Below are 15,560 nucleotides of genomic sequence, written 5' to 3'. Positions count from 1 at the left end.
TACATTAGAAACTTGAGTCTTAGATTGTACTGGCAGAAACCTCAATAACAGATTGAAAAAGAATTGTAGATTTATTTCCCTTTGTCAAAAATTGGTGAGTTGGGGGAAAAAAAAGAAATGTATGTGAGTGTCCTTGATAAATGCTAAATACTTCTGACTCACCTATTTTACTCCAAGGTTTCCAACAGGTAGACCAGGTAGAGATCATCTATTCCCACAAACTACTCAAGTCAAAACAAATAAAGCTGTGACACATAGGAGCAACTGTTTACATTTTTTAGGTCAGATGAAATAATATTCTGCTACTTTTTACTTTGATTAATGTAATGAAATTATATATACATATATATGTATATAGCATACACACAAATGTATGCACATATATTTATGCATATTCATATATATATACATATACCTACATATATCATTTAAGCATTAATCTCATTTTTGTTCAATTTTCCAGCAAGTAGGGAACTCTTAAACACCCATTAATGATGTGGTCTGGTATAATGGAGAGAACCTGAAGTAGTTTAGTATAGTAGAAAGAACCCAATAATTATAGGTAAGACTTAGATTCTATTATCTCCTCTTTTACTAACCGTGTGACCAATGGAAAATTATTGCCCTGGTCTGACATTAGGGTCACACATATATAAAATGGAGAAAAGAAAATAATTCTATTTTTATTCTTTGATGAATGGTTGTTGTGAGAAAAGTATAGGTTAAGTATTCTAGAAATGGAAATATTATCAATAATGCCAATATAAATTAGGATATTGAATTCCTTTGAAATATTTTTGACAAGCTCTTTTCTTCAGCACTTATCTTCATACCCCTATCATCAACTGAGAGGTACTAGGACAAAGGGGTATAAAGCAGGGAACATGGCCTTTAACTACAGATAGTACGTTAACCATGTTACAAAGATGAGGTATGAAGGCATAACCCTCCATTTTAGTGTAAATAGTTTTTAAAATTAGCTTTGTTGGCAGATTTTTCATGAATCTAGTAGATAGAAAAACTTATAGCACAGTAGTATTCCATCACAATCATAAAACAGAACTTGTTTAGCCATTCACCAATTGATGGTCATTTTAGCGATTTCCATTTCTTTGCTGCCAACAAAAGCTTTGCTTAACCTTAACACAAAGAGAACTGCTATAAATATAGAACATTTTATTTTCCTCTTTCCCTAATCATCTTGGGAAATAGACATAGTAGTGGTATTACTAGATCAAAAGGTATAAGTAGTTTAATAATTCGTTAGGCATAATTCTAGATTGCTCTCCAAAATAGTTGGATTAAATGACAGTTCCACCAAGAGTGTTCCAATTTTTCAACATCTCCAACATTTGTCACTTTCCCATTAAATAATTTTAGCCAATCTACTAGGTGTAAAATGATATCTAAAGGTTGATTTAATTTACATTTCTCTAATTAATAATGATTTAGAGCATTTTATATGACTATACATTGTTTTGATTTCTGCAACAGAAAACTGCCTGTTCATACCTTTTGACCATTTATCAATTGGGGAATGACTTGTATTCTTATACTTCTTTTTTCAGAGATGACCTAGTCAAACTTCTTTAACATTTTTTTCTTAAATCATAAAAGTATTTTTATTATTTTCTAGTTACATATATAGTTTTTGACATTTATTTTATAAGATTTCTATTTCCAAATTTTTCTCCTTCCCTTCTCTTCTTCCCCTCTTCCCAAGACAGAAAGCAATCTGATATAGGTTATATATGTACAATCACATTAAACATATTTTTGCATTATTCATGCTGTGAAAAAAGAATCAGAACAAAAGGGAAAAAAAACTGCAAAAAAGAAAAACGAAAAAATTAGAAATAGTATGGTTCAATATGCATCTAGATTCCACAGTTCTTTTTTTCTGGATTTGGAGAGCATTTTCCATCACAAGTCCTTTGGAATTATCTTGTACCATTGTATTGCTGAGAAGAGTCAAGTCTGCTACAGTTGATCAAAATACCATGTTGTTGATGCTGTGTACAATTTTCTCCTGGTTCTGCTCATCCCATTCAGCATCAGTTCATGTAAGTCCTTCCAGGTTTCTCTGAAATCTGCCTGCTCATCATTTCTTACAACACAATAATATTCCATTACATTCATATACAACAACTTGTCCAGCCATTCCCCAATTGATGGGCATTTTCTCAGTTTCCAATTCCTTGCTATCACAAAAAAGAGTAGGTATAAATATTTTTGTATATGGGGGTCCTTCTCCTTTTTTATGATTTCTTTGAGAAAAAAGACCTAATACTGGTATTTCTGGGTCAAAGGTTATGCACAGCTGTATAGCCCTTTGGGCATAGTTCTAAATTGCTCTCCAGAATGGTTGGATCAGTTCACAGCTCCACGAACAATGCATTAGTGTTCCAATTTTTGCACAGCTTCTCCAACATTTATTATTTTCCTTTTTTGTCATATTAGCCAATCTGATAGGTGTGTGGTGGTACATCAGAGTTATTTTAATCTGCATTTTGTTAATCGATAGTGATTTAGAGCATATTCTTATACATTTGTCAGAATTATTTATATATTTGAGAAATGAGACCTTTACCTGAGATTCATTTTATACATTCACTTTCCCATTTTCTGCTTTCCTTCTTATCTTGGCTGAATTTGTTATATTTATATAAAACCTTCATTATCTTAATCTCCTCCTTGCGGGAGGTTCATATCGTATTTTGGACTTCCTGGATTCCTAACACATCCTCTGAGGTGGGTATCCTTTTTCCTTAGGGGTGTATTTTTGGAATTTAAATGTCATAAAGTGAATTTAAGGACACATTTGGTCTTTCTGCACATTATTCATGATGACATGCTTAAGCTTCTCATAAACCAAGGGTACCTCTGTTTATCTCTTTACTTAACGATCTGGTTTCTGGGTTCAGTTTCTGTTTCCTGTCATCTAGGAATATTAATGGCTATTAATGGTTAATGGTCCGTGGTAACCTGCCCTAAGCTTCTCTTTATAGTATTTGTTGATAGGAACTCAAACCTTAGTTTCTCTGTTAACCCTTTTAGCTAGCATTGATCAAGTCTTAGATTATCTGTTAAACTTTTTTAGCCCCTTCCAACAGGGTGATGTCATGACTTGCAGTAAATTGGATTTAGGTGACACAGATTTTTGCAAAGTAACCAGCCTCACTCTGTCTTGCAGAGCCATCTGGGTCCAGTGGCAAATACATATCAGGTTGACTGGAAATGGCCCTGGATGTTTAAGGCAATTGGGGTTAAGTGACTTGTCCAGGGTCACACAAGTAGTAAGTGTCTGAGGTCAGATTTGAATTCAGGTCGTCCCACTTCAGGGCCAGAGCTCTATCCACTGCTCCAGCTAACTTCCCCAGTTCTGGTTAAATAATAAATATAAAAGTCCCCTCTTTATTATGAGTTTAATGGACAGTGAACAGTAATAATGCATGTATATGCACTAAGTCAAGCAACCATTTTGCATTCCTTTGTTTTCCCATTATACAGCAGGTCTTCCTGAATTCCTAAAGATATCTTTTAAGTCCCATCCACATAGACTGTAATTAAATAGAATATGTTGTAAATGATTTGATGATGGGGCAGAGTGAGGCACAGTTGCAAAAAGTTATCAGTGGCAAGAAAGTCAACAGGACCGGCAATGGTCTGGGATGCAGTGGATAACTGACTTTTTTGATGTCTGACCAAACTCTAAGTGCTTCAGAGAGCCTGCTTCAGTCACCTTCAGGGCCATTGGTACAAATTGTTTTCATTCACGCATTCCATCAGAGGAAGTTTTCACAAGCTTGGGGTAGACATGACCCTATTTCATAGACAGATTTGAGACCTGTTAGTTACCCTCAACCTGAGTTAGCCAATTTAGCTAGCTTTACATTTTCCAAATGTAGATGAAGGAGCAATTGTGGATATAGGTTTATTGGATTTTATAAAGTTTTTTATTAACATCTATAATAATATTAATTTATGGAAGAAGAGGAGAAATGAATTATAAAATAATACAGTAAGATTAGTACAGAAATACTTGGAAGATTCTATTCTAACAGTAGTTGTTAATTGTTCCCTGTCAATGTGGCAGGAATTCTTTTTTTTTTTTTTTTTTTTTTGCGGGGCAATGGGGGTTAAGTGACTTGCCCAGGGTCACACAGCTAGTAAGTATAAAGTGTCTGAGGCCGGATTTGAACTCAGGTACTCCTGAATCTAGGACCGGTGCTCTACCCACTGCGCCACCTAGCTGCCCCAGCAGGAATTCTTAAGGGAAATAAATCAGGGACCTGTGCTTAGACCTGTTCTGATTAATGATTTTTATTGAGGCAAAAGTACATCTGGAAGCTGCTTCTGTATTTACTGTTTGGAACTGAAATTTTGAAATTTAACCACTGCATACTTGTATTTACACGCCTGTGGATCATTCAGACATTCCTCCACTCACAGTGCTAGGTTGTATCCCCAGAAGAGTGATTGCTATTATATGCTGGACTCTAAGGGCAACACTGAAGGTGATTATTCTAACACTATATGATGAGCTCCTAGTGGTGTGCTTAACCTTAATGATGATTCAATTCAGTGGGTTAATTCTTTGTTAAAGGCATTTATTCAACTGATTATTTGAAGAATTGATGTTTCGATGAGTAGCAGGGGCTGGGGCAGGGGAAGGGTACATTTCTTTCTCCTTTAGTTTAAAGAATATCACATTCTAAACTCTTTGCTCATATATCAGATAAGGCCTGGCCTGGGAATTAACTGAAATATAGTAAAGGCTAAATGCACAAAAACCCTCTACCAATATTCCATGGTACCTTAGTGCAAATTCTATTATCAAATAGTTCCCTATAGAATTGAAATTTGAAGTAAATTTTCCAGGATCACAGAGCCATTGCTTAAAGGCAGAACATAAGTGAGCTTTAATGAATTTGAACATATAACAGCTAGAATAACTAATAGCTTTGGTATCATTCCTTCAAATTCCCAACTCTGATACTTCTCATCTCCAGGTAGAAAATGGAAGCAGTTTTTCACATTTCCTACTTGACAATATTTCTGGCCTCAAAAGCCTTGTCCCTCAGCATGGCTTGCACAATACCTTAGTACCATTAATACCAATTTACTCAGTTCTAAATCCAGTACTCCTAAGGGGACCTTTTGTGGAGGAGTGCCAGGGGGAATGGTATCTGGGAGGGTCTGTCTGTACCTCAAGGCCTTCTCCTCTAAGTTCAATATCTCTATCTTTTAGTTCTTATTGACCTTCAGCTTTTCTGGAGCTCTCATAGCAGCCATTATCTGGCCTTGACCTTGCTTTCCTAGAGACTTTACTGGTTGACTCAGGACAGATTCTGTATCATTGCTTCTGGAAAGGGTTAGAGTCTACTTTCAAAGGGCCAGACACTGGGAAATGCTAGAAGAATGTTGCTTTTGTTTCTTTGCTTTTCCTAGTTCAGAAATTGAGGAAACTAAGGAGATGTAGGTTGAGGGGAAGGGGTAGAGGAGGGAGGACAGACTTTTCCCCTTGAAGTGGGAGTTTTATAAAGGACATTCAAAGCCCCTTCATGACCTGGTCCCCCACCTGCACCTTTCCAGTCTTCTTATCCACTTACTCCACCAATTACTCTTCTATTGAATGATAATGGTCCCTTGCTGTTTTCTGATCAATCAGTCTACATGTATTTAGTGCCTTCTATGACACATTGCAATGTGCTGGGAATACAAAAGGTGGCAAAAAGGAATCCTTGCTCTCAAGGAGCTAATTGGGGAAATAAATATAAACAAATCAAGGTATATACAGGATAAATATGAAATAATTAAAAGAGGGAATGCAGTAGAATTAAGAGGGTTTGAGGAAGGCTTCCAGTAAAAGACCACGTGGGTTAAACAGATTAGGTTTGCATTCGTATGGACTATGGCCTAAACAGTCCATGGCTGCAGTTTATCATCTTTGTAGGATAAATAGGATATGATGGCAGTTATTTGTCATTGCTTCTAGAAGAGGATCAATAACATCAGGAAGGTGATTGATGTCTTGACTTGAAAGTGAATAGGATTCAAATGAGGCAGCATTATGAAAAGTCATCAGCCTATCTTTCTCCTCCAGAGTCATCACAGTACAGTAGAAAGACATAATTCAAGATGACTGACTATGGCCCTGGATGGATACCAGGTCTCGCTTTGTCTGATGAGACACCCATCCAGTGATTAAAAACCAGGTAAGAATTGAAGCGGAAGATAGTCCATTAATAAAGGCCTACTGTTTGATCGATATAAGGCATCATAGCTATTGAAAAGAAATTTAGTAGCAAACATGAGAAATTTTCTTTTTGAAACTTATACCATAATGCTTGAGCAGCCTCTCTATCAAGTCCAAAGCTCAGAACCAAAAATCTCCATGGGATTTAATCAAATCAACATACATTTATGTTGTTTTGGGGGACTTGTGACCTGGATCCGGTGGTTAGCTCACCCAAAGAATTGGAGGCTCATCATGAATCTTGTAAAATAAAGAGATTTATTAGGAGAGGAATGTATGGCCAGGAAACAGATCACCTTGGTAACTGTCCTGCTGGAGTAAGAGAAGACCTATCTTCTGTATCTTTACAAAACAAAAGTGAGGAAAGGACATTACAAAGAACTGGGAAGAAAATATAGGGAGAGTACTTTGGAATAAGGGATCATCAGTAAGATATGCAGCACCCATCCATATCTGGTATATCATCTTGAAGGCCTTGATATTGCTTATCAGCATACTGGGGACATGTCCTGCAACACCTCATACCTGAGGTGGGAGAGAGAGTTGTTTTTCCCTTGGCCTTGGGGGTTGGGATCTTTAGGTTTCTTGGGGATCCACTGCATTCCCATAACATATGTGAGAGTAAACATGATAGACTATAGTAGTTTCCAAAGTGGGAGCCATGACCTGATCCAACAGATATGTGATTGTCATGCAAAATTTAATAATGTAATGATAACTACAAATTTACTGAGAACTGACTGATCCCCACCCACTCCCCCTTCCCAGGCAAATGAATTGCCTGGGAATAAACAATATTTGTCAAATCCAGACTTTTGATTGACTTATCGACCTCCCGTACCTCCCCCCAACAAACTATCCTCTCCTAATGGTTCACCACTGTAAGGGCCCAATTTATTATGGGGAGAGTTAATTGGCTGGCTCGCCATAATATTGGGGTTCAGAAAATAATGAGAGAACTCTAGGTCCAAAGTTTCCTCCCTTTCCAAACTGCCTTTTTTTTAGTTATTTTTCCCAGGCTAATAAGAAAGGAGATTGACAGACTCTTTTCCACAAACAAACCAGGTTTAATTAATGAGAACAAAATTTACAACAAAGGTGAAGTTAATAAAGCCAGGAACAAGAGAATAAGGGAAGAGAAAACTAATAAGCTCCCTGGCTCTAGTAAAGACTGAATCAAACCCCAAACTTGACTGCAGTTCAGCTAGCTCAAAGAGCTAGCCTTGCTTCCACAAATTCACCACCTGGGACCCATAGTTTCAATGAGAGTCAGCTGTGCAATCCCTCTCCTGTACACTCCAAAGCTCACCAAAAGGAAAAAGAGCTTCCAAGAGTGAGTGTTCCCCTTTCCTTTCTCTCTCCCTCTCCCACAGGGGAGGATCTTCAAGCTGCTTGGCTGAGAGTTTTCCCCTGCTGATGTCAGTAGTACACCAACAGGTCACTCAGGGCCATCCAGGTGTGGCCTACATCCAATCTTCCCCAAGTACGTACTTAGTCAGTTTCTCATTCTCATCCAATTCAAACAATACTAAATCAATCAGGTGGGGCCCCTGGGCATCTGCCAAATTCCATTATTTTATCACACCACCTTACACCCTGAACTTTATGTTATTATGTAAAAGGTGCCACCTATATTAAGTAATTTCTCTTTAGAGTTAAGTAGCATCTATACTTACCTTTGGAGCAGTTCTATGGGCTTATTTTGAGCCACTTCAGTAACATGCGCTCAACTCTCAAATGATTAAGTTAAAACATCAATTTTTTTTACCACATTCCCCACTTTGTTTCATTTGAAAAACGAATAAGTTTGCTCAATGAAACAGCCAAAAATAATATCCTATGCTAGCTAATAATATGTTAATATCAATATAGAAAAAGGGAGAGAGAAAAGTTTTGTCCAGAGGGGTAATCCCTCATGAACGCAACTCTTTGACATTGTTCTTGCAGAGGGAGGGCCTCTGCAGAGAGTCCATGTTACAGATGGTATATAATAACAGAAGGAGATAACAAAAACTAAAAAAACAAAACTGTTCATATAAAGTCTCTGAGTTCTCTTGTCTTCTTGAGGTGGTAAGATGTCATCAGGAGGAAGCTGGATTCCAGTCTGGAAAACTGGGCTCTGAACTCTGGACTCTGATCTGGAAAGCTGGATTCTCTTCTTTAACTGTTTGAATTGCTGGAATTTTACTAAACCTTAGCATAGCATTGTCAGTGATCAAATTAATAAATTCCATTACATGCTTGATTGGATTCTTTGAGTGGTGACTTACTAGCAACACTAGAACTGCCAACACTTGACCTGCAACACTAGGGCTGCTAACACTAGAGGTGTGCAACAATACTTGAGCTGTTAGCCATGTTTCTAATATGGCCCTGGGCAAGTTACTTAACCCCAGTTGCCTTAAATATAAAGGGTCATTGTCAGCCATCCTGATGTATTTCTTTCCACTGAAACTAGATGGCTCTGGAGGAGGGAGTGAGGTTGGTGACCTTGCACAGCCCTACCTCACTTAAATCCAGTTCACTACAAGTCATAACATCTAGATGATGTCATGATCCTCTTTAGGAACAAAGGACAAACAAGAACTTCACCTCACATAATTTGGCACTCAATTTCTCTTGCCCTGGCATTTCAAGGAGGCAAATTTTATATCCTTTAGAGATTGTGAAGTCCTAGGTGCCTTCCTGCCTGCCATGTCATGTGTAAATAATTTGTAAAACATGGCCACTTATTTAACTTTTCATTTTCACAAATGCTCTTAAGTCCAGTCCTTTATATCGTGCTCTAGAAAGTTGGTGTTTTCTCATACCCTACACTATCCTCTGTTGTTTTGGGAATGGTGGTGATAGAAATGAACAGGACACCTCTTTTCCACCTGGTTAGGAAAGTGAGAATTTTCAGACTGACTGTGAAAAAGAAATAAATTATATGACACCAGAACCAAGTGCTAGCCTTTCAGATTGTTTGCCCTGGTGAACAGCTACTTATTATAATAGCAAAGGGAATTTCAGACAGTTTTCCCCTATCCAATTATTTCAGGAAACTTTGCATTGGATGCATGTGTATCCTATGATCTCTTGTTTTTGCTGCAATTTTAATGATTTTGACACATTGGTAACAAGTGAGAGATTTTGGAGGTAATTTTGCTAAAAAATAATTAATTTAGTGTACTCATCACAAATTTTGATGAAAGTTTGTATAATATTTAAAGAGGAAGAAAATTTGTAGAATGCATAGTGTTACAAAACTATGAGAAATAACTCACATACTGTAAAGAGTTAATAGCCTCCCCCAGAAAACAAAATGTCAGGAACATTTAACAAAATATAATTTAATAGAATTAAATATAAAATCTGCTTATATTAAAAATCTATTAAAAAACAGTTTTATAGAGGTGAATTTACATATGCTTTATCTATCTATCTATCTACCATCTATCTATTTATTTATTTGTTTATTTTGTGGGGCAATGAGGGTTTAGTGACTTTCCCAGGGTTACACAGCTAGTAAGTGTCAAGGGTCTGAATCCAGATCTGAAGTCAGGTCCCTCCTGAATCCAGGGCTGGTGCTTTATCCACGCTGTGCCACTTAGCTGCCCCATATAGTCTGAATTTTTTTTTAAATACAGTATTATTGGACTAAAAAATAGAAAATGAGCCAAAATGCAATGTTTCAGGAAAAATACTATATTTTATTATATTAAGTGTTTCACAGTATCCAGGAAAAAGGAGCTGATAGTGACTCTAGTCTGATTGTACCAAATTGGGAATATCATTGTCATAACTGGATGTCTCATTTAGATAGGTTTCACATATGACTAAAAGTAATCAGAAGTAAGTCACAAGGATGATGAAGGGTCTCAAGATTATAAAACTTCAAGTTTTTCTAAACTGATCTCTCTCTGTCTCTTTGTCTCTGTCTCTGTCTCCATGTCTGTCTCATATACACATATACATACAAGGAAATTATTAGGCCTGCACAATTCAAGGCATATAGTCCAATGCATACCGGGGTGAAAAAGAAGGTATGTTTTGATATTGCCCATCCTTTACAATAAAAAAAAAAATAATGGTTCCAACTCAATCAAGGTCCAGAATATCAAGATGCAAATTTGAAGCAGTTCTCTCATAGCTTTGTGAATGCCTTGTGCATACTGAAAATACTGTAATAAGAGTAATACAAGAATGTCTACAGGACATTTTTGTTGTTGTTGTTGTTACTGTAGTTGTTTGTCCTTTGTTCTCAAAGGGGAACATGCCATCAAGGTGATGTTATAACCTTTACTAAATTGGATTTAAGTGAGCGTGGAAAGTACAAGGTTACCGGCCTCACTCTCTCCTCCATAGAAATCTGGGTCCAGTGGCAAGATATATTTCAGGAGACTGGAGACAGCCCTCTCTGTTTAAGACAATTGGAGTTCAATGACTTGTTCAGGGTCATACAAGTAGTAAGTGTCTGGGGTGAGATTTGACTCCAGGTCCAGCACTCTATCCACCGTGCCATCTACCTGCCCCTATCTACAGGACAAAGGGGGACTAAAAAAGAGTAACTAGCTTCCTATAGCTTGATTATTGCTTCCCCTGCTTCAATCTCTTTAGTATTAATTTTTTCAGTTCAACTATAGTGTCCTTCTCTTAGGCTATACATTAGGAAATTAAAGACAGGGTTTACCATGGTACAGAAAAGAGAGCACTTTTTTTTTTTTTTTAGCTGAGTAGCTGGACTTGGGTCTAAATACATGATGAGAATAGTTTCGTTAAATAGTTCCACAACCATGAGGTGGGAAAAAAAATAGGTATAGAAACGTTTGGAGCTACTCCCCATCTGATGGCAATTTCAGGATAGTAGTGGTGATTCTAATGTAGGAAATGAGTATCAACAGAAAGGGCAGCAAACCAAATGATACAGAATTAGCACAGTCAAAAAAAAATCACTTCTAGTGATCTAGTAGTGGTGAGACATCACAGGATGCATGATTGATTTTGTTGGAATCACAGAAGTCCAAAGAGAACATCTGACATGTTTGTACTACCAAAAGTGGAATCCTACAAATTGAAGAGCAAATGACCATTAGGAGACACACCTTGTGGTTCATGATGAGAAGATAGTAGTGAGGCTTACAGATGGCCATATACCTGTCATAGGCCATCACACCCAGTTGTAGACACTCATCCCCCCAATTCCCCAAACTATATATAGGAAACAAAGTCTTACAGTACAGTACATCACAGTAATAGTTTTCTTTCTGTGTCTAAAGGCCTGACAGCATTCTGGGGAGAGTGACTGAAGTGTAGCAGATTTCCAAGAATGAAAAGTTTCCAAGAAAAAAAAAATTACATGGGGGTTTGGATAGCTGGATTAACTTTCACTATGAAGATAATGAGACTGTATCCTATGACTATGCAAATGAAGATAAATAAGAAAATCGCATAGAGAAATCTCTAGTGTTTAGGAATTTCAGAAAATCTCAGGAAGATGAATTCCACCACAAAAGTAACATTATCTCCTACTACATTTACTTTGTCTTAATGTCTGTGGATAGAATGAATTCATAAATAAAGAGTCAATTTCCTTTCTGAGCCTCATTTTCCCCCTTAGCAAAAAAGGAAAGATCAATTGGTTGGATCATTTATTATATTCTTCCCAGGTCTGACATTCTATTTCTCAAGCTTCCCTCAAGATTTATATCTTATATTTTATGTCTTTAAGATAATTCCAACTCAAAATTCTATATTTTCATTCTCAGGAATTTATATTTATATATGGAACAAGGAACTGACATGGACTTAGACTGAATACAATATTCTAAATCTCTCTCTCTCTCACACACACACACACACACACACACACTCACAAACCTAAAAACAGATCCAATTCCATAAATAACATTTCTGTTTTCAAAGAGTTTAATCTCTTTGTGGCCATAGAAGTACTTAAAAGAGACATATGACATATATTTTTTTCACATTCCATGGCTGACTTCTTGCACCATGCACCTCTCAGACTCCCAGTTGTTGTTTCTGTTGTTCTTGCTGCCTGGAATCATGGCTTTACTCTATAGTGCTTATCAGAATCCTGCCCTTCTTTTGAGGTTCAGTTAAACTTTCCCCATTCTCTGAGCAATCATCCTGATCCCCACTCCCTTGCCCCAGCCAAGTGTGAGCTCTGCCTTCTCTGAATTCTTAGCTTAGTTGTCATATTTACTTTAAATCTGGAACTTAACAGCCCTTTAACTGTCAAGCTTAGTAGTCAACCCATGCTTGTTTCCTTTGTGTATTAACTGATATCTAATATCTAAAGGGAAAAATACACATACTGTCTTAAGTATTTTTATATACTTTGATGTATTTCTAGAACTTCAAGTGGGCTGTTAGGGAAAGGCAAGGTTTTATCCCTGGCTATCCCAAATAGATCTAAGCTAGGGTTTTCCATTCTATAAGAAATCTGTTCTCAATCTCTCTCTTCACTAATTTCTAATACACTTTCATTAATACTTAAAAGCCTAAAGTCTTGCTGAATTGATCAGTAAATTTTAGCTAGTTTCTCCCCTGAACTGGAGTCAGGTCAGGTGACCACACATTAGATTTTTTTTTTTTTTAGTGAGGCAATTGGGGTTAGGTGACTTGCCCAGGGTCACACAGCTAGTAAGTGTTAAGTGTCTGAGGCAGGATTTGAACTCAGGTACTCCTGACTCCAAGGCCGGTTCTCTATCCACTGCACCATCTAGCTGCCCCTACACATTAGATTTTAAACATCACAGTTAGAATTGTAGGATTTACACCTCTCTTCCTCTTCCTTCCCTCCCCCTTCTCAGCAATGTCTGCTTTCTGTCCTGAAAAAGATAAAAGGCAATACACAACTGTTTGTTTTTTTGGAAGAAGTATTGGACTAGATCAGAATTTTAGTCCTAGGTTCCTCCCAAAATCAGTACCTAACGTTTTACAGCTCTTGACAAATTTAAAAGACTAGAAGGTACAGAGAAGGGGATGACTTGCTTTAGTAAAGAAATTTTTCTTATCTGAGATTAATTGATATCAATGAAATCATAGGCTCTGTCCCTATTGATGATGATAAAATTAGTCATCTTCAGCATCATTGTTGTTATCATTTTATTGTTAATAATTATCATCATCATCGTTGTTGTTATCATCATGCAGGAAACCCTAACTTTCCCCCAAGGCTGAATCCATGTCATGCTGTAGACATTTTATCCTACAACAATCTCTTTCTCTTTTGTGCTATGGACCTGTCTGTCTGTCCATCATCTATCTAGAATATATCTGTATTCTATCTCTTTATTGGAGCTATTTTCCTTCACCTTCAGCAAGGCAAAATGATTTAAATGCTTCTTATCCTTTATGCTACTGATTCACTAGTTATACCTCACTGTATTTGTGACAAAAAAGTCAACATTCCTTTTCATTGTTATACATTGCCATTTGCTCACCTAGTTATCTGGCCATTTGATGGAACAACATGTTCAGGAATAGATTTCCAACATGAATTTATATGAATGCTAATTTTTCTTAATAAGACCCAAATACCCAAATAGGTTCAAAATTCTCACTACTATAAACCTAAAAATAACTAGAAGCACATTAAAAATCTCTCGTCAGAGTAGCTAAAGCTATGATAATGAAACACTCTTCCTTACCTTTTAAAGAAATATTTTAAAATTATTATACACATATATGTGCATTCATATATATGTATATTCTTGTGTATGTATGGATATGTGTGTATATACACACATATATTTGTAGGTGTAAGTGTAGATATAGATGTGTATGTGTATATGTATGTATATGTATATGTATATGCATGCCAGCTTTGCTTTCAGTTTTCTTAGGAAACATACCAGAGGCTTGAATACTCAAAATCCATGCAGTTATTAAAAATGCTGAATATATGTATGTGCATGCATGCATGTATATATATATACCTATAAGCCATACACATGTGTATACATAAAAGTATACATACATATGCATATACAGATATATTTGGCTTTCCTGAATAAGTTATATATTCAGCTTTCTTGAATTATATTCATATACATGTATACATATTCAACTTTCTTGAATAATTGCATTATCCAAAAAATATATGTGTGCATACATATCTTATATATGTACATACACACATGTATAAACACATATAGCTGTATGTATGTGTGTGTATATACATATGCATACACATACATACATATATACACATATACATACACATACATACATACATACACATATGTGAGTATGGATGAATGCATGCATGTATACACATATATCTACAATGACAGAGAATAATTTGTGAGAAGAATAAATAGGAAAATAGGAAGGGACCAGCTTATAAAGAGCTTTAAGAACCAGAGGATTTTTCTTCCTTTGATTCTAGAAAGTAAAAAGGAAACGCTAGAATTTATTCAATATTGGGAGGGGTCTGACATGGTCAGAACTGAGCTTTAGAAAGAACACTTTGATAACTGAGTTGAGAATGGACTGGAATGTGAAGGCATTTAAGTCAAAGAGACCAAGAAGCAGGATATTTTGATAGTGTAGATAGGAAATGATGAGGGCCTAAATCTGACATTATCAGAAGAGAGAAGGCTGGGGTATACCAGGATGGTGTGAAGCTAGGTTTAGTCATATTCTTTGACTCTGTCTATTTTTGTAATGGTTTTGGTCATAGATATTTGTGTCAATCTCTGAGAGATGGTAAATATTAGAATTTTATCTAAGCTATTTAATGAAATCTCTCCCCACCCCCACAAAGCTAATTTTGTCACATTAGATTATTTTTTCTTATTTGTATCCCCAGTACTTAGCTCAATTCTTGGCAAATAGCAGGCATTTAGAAACGTTAATTGAATTGAATGCCACACATAGATAATTAAAATGGCCAGTTTTTAAACAAATAAATTGTGAGGAAAAGGAGCGAGACTGAATATTGTTGGGTCAAGAGGAAAAATATATGTTAAGGTTACACTGAATGTTTCTGTTGATAGTGAGTCCCCACAGGAGATAAAGGACAGGTTCATAATCCCAGTCATGGAATAGCAAAATAAATTGGAAAGTTTAAGCAGGTGTTGGATGGCTTTAAATATAATCTCTAATGTTTTGTTTTAAGTATGTTTATATATATGTATGTATGTATATGTATATGTATGTATATATACATATATATGTATATATGTATATATGTGTGTGTGTGTATGTATGTATGTGTATATATATATATACTATACACACACATATATTTGAATTCAGGTCCTCCTGAATCCAGGGCCAGTGCTTTATCCAC

The 15,560-nt window shown here is 36.3% G+C and overlaps 1 pseudogene; it reads right to left on the bottom strand.

Annotated features, from left to right (window-relative positions):
* Nucleotides 1-11,073: 11,073 nt before the first annotated feature.
* LOC122731881 lies at nucleotides 11,074-15,297 on the bottom strand (annotated as a pseudogene).
* Nucleotides 15,298-15,560: the final 263 nt, after the last annotated feature.

Source organism: Dromiciops gliroides, chromosome 6 (genome assembly GCF_019393635.1).
Source record: "Dromiciops gliroides isolate mDroGli1 chromosome 6, mDroGli1.pri, whole genome shotgun sequence".
NCBI classification, from domain to species: domain Eukaryota; kingdom Metazoa; phylum Chordata; class Mammalia; order Microbiotheria; family Microbiotheriidae; genus Dromiciops; species Dromiciops gliroides.
The sequence above is the reverse complement of the archived record's forward strand: the minus strand, read 5'-3'. Positions and strand labels throughout refer to the sequence as shown.